The sequence below is a fragment of the Malania oleifera genome, chromosome 8 (genome assembly GCF_029873635.1).
Source record: "Malania oleifera isolate guangnan ecotype guangnan chromosome 8, ASM2987363v1, whole genome shotgun sequence".
NCBI lineage: Eukaryota > Viridiplantae > Streptophyta > Magnoliopsida > Santalales > Ximeniaceae > Malania > Malania oleifera.
This window is the reverse complement of record NC_080424.1, coordinates 36139764-36145763: the sequence shown is the minus strand read 5'-3', so window position 1 is coordinate 36145763 and position 6000 is coordinate 36139764. Positions and strand designations below refer to the sequence as shown.

The 6000-nt window shown below is 38.5% G+C and overlaps 1 pseudogene; it reads right to left on the bottom strand.

Annotated features, from left to right (window-relative positions):
* Window positions 1–406: 406 nt before the first annotated feature.
* The window catches only part of LOC131162643 (uncharacterized), a 28871-nt pseudogene continuing 23277 nt past the window's right edge, over window positions 407–6000 (bottom strand).

Sequence of the window (6000 nt, the reverse complement as noted above, 5' to 3'; positions counted from 1 at the left end):
GGCAAGGAACTTACGCTTATCTTGAGTTAACCAATGTTCTGGCTTGCAGTCGATGATAAGATAGTTCACAATATTGGCAAACCATAGATACTACAAAAAGACGCTCATCAGGAAAATCATCATTTAAGTGAGAGGGAGATACATATACCTCAGGTAGCTGCAAATGAGAGAGATGGCCAGCTACAACATTTTCCACACCCTTATTACCTCAAATAGTGATGTCAAATTCCTGGAGAAGTAGAATCCATCTGATCAACCTGGGTTTGGCATCCTTCTTTGCTAACAAATATTTCAAAGCAGAGTGATCAGTAAAAATAACAACAAGCAATCTAATGACATAAGAACAAAATTTTTCTAAGGCAAATACAACAACTAACACTTCCTTCTCAGTGGTGGTATAATTTTTCTAAGCACCATTCAAAGTTTGACTCGCATAATAAATGACAGACAACTTGTTATCAATTATTTGACCCAAAACAGCACCAAAGGTGTAGTCACTAGCATCAGTCATGATTTCAAATGGCAAGTCCCACCAAGGAGGTTGCATGCGCAATAGTCAAATGTTTCTTTAGCGTTTCAAAAGCCTGTTGACATTCATCAGTCCAGCCTAAATAAAATGCCTATAGAAGCCGACATGACCAAGGAAAGAACGGATATCCCTAACTATCTTAGGGATGGGTGACTGGTAAATCAGCTCTACCTTGGCCCTCTCAACCTCTATACCACACTCAGAAACCAAATGACCAAGTACTAAACCACTACTTTCCATAAATTAACATTTTTCCCAATTCAAAAAAAAAATTCTTTTCCTCACATCTTTTCAAAATAGCAGTCAAATTTTTCAAACAAATATCAAATGACTTACCAAACACAGAAAAATCATCCATAAAAATTTTGCACATATCATCTAACATATCAGAGAAAATACTTATCACGTAGCGCTGGAAAGTAGCAGGTGCATTGCATAGACTGAATGACATTCTATGAAAGGCGAAAGTACTAAAGGGACTAGTGAAGGTAGTCTTCTTTTGATCCTCAGGTGCTACAGCAATTTGATAATAACCAGAAAATCCATCCAAGAAATAGTAAAAGCAATTACCAGCTACTTTCTCGAGTATCTGATCTAGGAAAGGTAACGGGAAGTGATCTTGTCGACTAACCGAATTCAATTTACGATAATCAATGCACATTCTCCAACCTATTACTTTCCTAGATGGGATCAACTATCCATTAGCATTTTCAATGACAGTCAAAACAAGTTTTTTTGGAACTACATATGTCGGGCTTAACCAGCTGTTGTTGGAGATCGAATAAATGATGTCAGCAGCCAATAATTTCAGCACTTCATTCTTTACCACCTCCTTCATGGTTGGATTTAGCCTCCATTGTGCATCTCGAACTGGTTTATCATCTCCTTCAAGGAAGATGTTGTAAGTGCAAATCGAGGGGTCAATACCCTTGATGTCTGCAATGGTCCATCCTATCGCTCGATGATGCTTCCTCAATACCTGCAATAGCTCAATTTATTGTTTATAAGTAAGGTGAAAAGAAATTACCACAGGGAATGTGCCATCTGTGGGACCTAGGAAAATATATTTTAGCTCTTCAGGCAATGGTTTCAGTTCGAGTATTGGGATTTCTTCTTCTGATGATTTCATAATTTCTGGCAGATTAATGGCCTCAAATGTTGGCTTACGCCAACTACTTGTGTAACTTGCATCCAACACATGAGGGGTACCGTCTATCTCTAGAATCTGCCCCTCCGATCCTGGCAATTTTTCATCAAATTCCTCAAGCTGTTCAAAAGAGTCATTTTCAAACGTTCCATCAACATCAAGTACTGACAGTAGCTCTAAAATATCCAAGTTATCTATTACATCAACTGCATGTGTTTCTGCATCATCGCACCCACTTGACATCTTGTGAGAATTGAATAAGTTCATTTCCAATGTCATGTTCCCAAACGTGAGCTTAAGTATTCCGCTTCAACAATTAATCAAGGCATTAGAAGTAGCTAGGAATGATCACCCAAGAATGACAGGGGCTTGATATATGGTGGAAACAGGCTGTTGCATGCCCAAAATGACGAAGTCCAAGAGGTAGTAAAATTTGTCAACCTAAACCAATACATCCTCAACAACACCTCGCGGAGCTTTGATAGATTTTTCTGCCAATTATAGCATATCGTAGTTTTCTTCAACTCACCTAAACCCAACTATTCATATATCGAAGACAGGAGCAAGTTCACACTACTCCTAAAATCAAGTAGTGCTCTCTTGATACGAGATTCACCAATCATGATCGAAATGATGGGAGAACCAGGGTCTCTAAGCATCTGCGGAGTCTGACTCAATATCAACGCGCTAACTTGCTCAGTCAAGAAAGCCTTTTTCTTTACATTCAATTTCCTTTTTACTGTGCATAAGTCTTTTTGAAATTTTTCGTATGCAAGGATTTGCTGTATGGCCTCTATAAGTGGAATTTTGATCTTCACCTATTTGAATATTTCGTGGATCTCAGTGTGATACTTATTCTTTTAACCAGATGCCAACTGCTGAGGATAAGGTACAATAGGTTGATACTCCTTAACCAGCTCATCCTCCTTATCATTTGACTTTGTTAAACTTGAGCTGGCTTCATCTGATTTTTCTTTTCCCTCATTTGTCTCAGCTGTCACTTCAGGTGCTGGAGCAACTGTTCGTTGACTAGTGGGCCTTTCAGGACAAGAACTTCTTTTTCACTTCTCAAGGTAATAATTGCCTTAGATGACTCAAAAGCATGCCATGAAACATTGTGCACCGGTTGCTGTTGCTATCTATATACCTAAGGATTAGGCTGAGGCTGTGCAGGAAATTTCCCTTTTTCTAGGGTATTTAGCTGTGTACTTATCTTATTCACGGCATCTCTCAATTCTCTGGTGGTCGTGGCATGAAGCTGCATAAATTGCTGGAACATGTTTGCCATCTGCATCATGCTATCATCGGGAGGTTTCTTTGCTGGAATAGGAGCTAGAGTTGGTTTGAATCCTGGTCATGCGTAGCTCTGAGAAATTTGTTGCGGCTGATATTGCGGTTGAGGAGCTGTAACTGGGTGATATGTCGATTACGGAGGAGGTGCATAAGGTTGAGGAACCTGCTGATACCGAGAGCTTGTTGGACCGAGTTAATCATTCCTCCATGAGATTTTCAGATGATTCCTCCATCCTGGATTATAAGTATTTGAGAATGGCTGATTCTAAGTTTTGTTGACCCAATTTGCTAATAGCACCTGATCAGATCTACTCTCTTGCCATAGTGATAGTAAATAATAGTCCTAAAGTCTATGGTCTGAGGTCTTACAGATAGAGCAATCCTCAACTTTCACTTTTTCTGATTCCATAACCTCGAGTTTCTTAGACAATGCAGTAATAAGAGCCTATAAGCTAGTTTCCTCTTTGACCTCGTATCTACCGCCACCATCGATCGCTCTGAGAGGTTGTGCTACTATTGGTGCCCGTTCATGACGTGTGTTCCATTGTTGGGAACTCTCAGCTAAATAATCAAAGAATGATGGAGTCTCATCTGGCTCATTGTGGAAGAACTCTCATTTGCACATAGTCTGGACAAATTGTTTACACGTAGGGGTTGGAGCAGTATAAAAATAATTCACTAACCTCGAAGATTCAAATATGTGGTGTGGATATATGTTCATTAGGTCCTTGAATCTCTCCCAGCAAGCCTGGAATGTCTTGTCACCTTTCTGCATGAATTGACTGATCTGCTCCTATAGGTACTGAGTTCTCTGAAAAGGAAAGAACTTATGTAAGAACTCACGTCACGCTGCATTTCAACCCAGCTAGTAATAGAGTTAGGTCGCAAAAAATTAAACCAGATTTTTTTCCAGCCCTATTAATGAAAGTGGTGTAGACCAACTCAAAATCTTTCAAGTGTTGGTATGGACTCTCAGAATCCATCCTGTGAAATTGGGGTATCACAGATAACATACCATGCTTAATATTGATGTTCGGTGCATCTTGTGGTAATACAATGCAAGACGGTGTGGGAAAACACAAAATTTGAAATTAAAACTACCATTCCCTAGCAACTGCACCAAAAACTTGACTCACTCAAAAAATGAGCAGCTCGGAAGCTATCCCAAGTATAGGAGTTTTGTCGTGTAATAATCAGCTCAAAGGTCAGATCGTCTCCTCAGGAAATGTGGTTAAACTCCAAATTTTACGTATTTCCAATCGAAAATAAAAAGACACTAAACTTAGTTCATATTTAGTTTCCTGGTTGTTTGAGATTTCTTTTGACGAATTAAACGAACATGCAATTTAAACTCTAAATCCTGACATGCACTAAATTTAATAATAAGAAACAGAAATCCTACGCCTAATCAGACAGGAATTGAAACACGCATTGAACTTCGGAATGAAAACTAAAGATGATAACTATAACACGTAATTAAAACACGCAATAATAAAATTCACTCAAACACAAATGCGAACAGGAAAAAATGAGCTTTTAACAAAATCAAGAACCTGAATCATGATAAAAATAAAAAAAAATTAAATGTAACAAAAGTAAGATCAACCTTAAACTAAATCGAAATGGACCAACACAATTTAAATTTTAAGGAAAACTACTAATTTAACTTCTAAAAAAATTATTTTTTTTTCTTTTTGTATTTTATTATTATTTTTTTAGAACCAAACCAGGCTTTACTTAATTAACTAAATAGCCCGAATCACTAATTAAATCTAGTGCTAAATTTACTTGAGAGAAAATAAATAAATAAACGTGAATAATAATAAACCCCCTAAACAATATTCAAAATTTAAAATTTCAATTAAACCTCAATAAAAAAAGTTAACAAGATTGAACTAAAGATAAAGAAGGAAAAAAAGGAGAGAGAGAGAGAGAGAGAGAGAGAGAGAGAGAAATATAGCTGTGTTGAAGCTTGCTGCAGCTAGCCATGTGCTTTGGATTGGAGGTCTTGGCAGTAGCAGGGACTGAGGAAGCTAGCCAGAGTAGAGCAGCAGTAGCTTCAGGTCTTTACCAGCTTCAGCAATGCAGATGGACGGCAGCCATGGTGGGAGAGTGGGGCTTCGGGTGTTCTTGTTTTGGCAGCACACCAACAACAACAACCGCAGGTTTGGCTTTGGTTGCTCGCAAGTAGAAGCAAAATAGCAGAGTAGTAGTGCGGTGGCAATGGCGGCTCGGGTTGCTGAGTGAAGTAAGACAGCCGCAGCAGCAGCTAAGGATGGAAGAGCTCGGGTTGCAGTAGAGTAGCAGTGCAGCGGCAATGGCGGCTCAGGTTGCTGGGAGAAGGAAGGTAAGAGGAAGGGAGAGAAGGGCCGAGAGAGGAAAGGAAGAGAAGGGAGAGAACAGGAAAGGGGAAGAAGAAGGAAGAAGAGGGAGAAGAGATAGAGAGAAGGAGAGAAGAGATAGAGCTGAGAGAGTTTGAGAGAGAGGGCAAAAGAGAGGGGGTGCCGAGGCTGGTTCCAAGGAGAAGAAAAAAAGAGAAATTTATAAGAGGGAGCAGGAGGTGAGATCTACCCGCGTATGCCCAACAAGACCCGACTGCATGGCTAGATCAAATCACTGCCTATTTTTTTTTAATTTTTTTTTCTTTTTCTTTCTTTCTTTGTTCCTTGTTTCTTCTTTTTGCTATCCAGAGATTATGCCCAATTTTTTACCAGTGTAGAGTTTGTATCTTGCAATGCTCGAAACACAAAAGTCGTAGATAATTTCATTAACTTTCCATAAATTTTTGAACCATCTCGATCAAAGCTCAAATAACAAAATTACGTACAATTTACGGAGTAGCGTCAGTTTAAGCTTCCAATAATTTTCCTACAATAAAAAAATACCAAAAATTCATAATTTACGCAATAAAATCCAAATGTTATAAATAAGAAACGATGTTAAAATATTAAGAATAATTAGGTATTAATTAAAATGCGAACCTCAATGCATGAATTCAACACCTAATTACGCAGTTTAAGCACGTAATCAT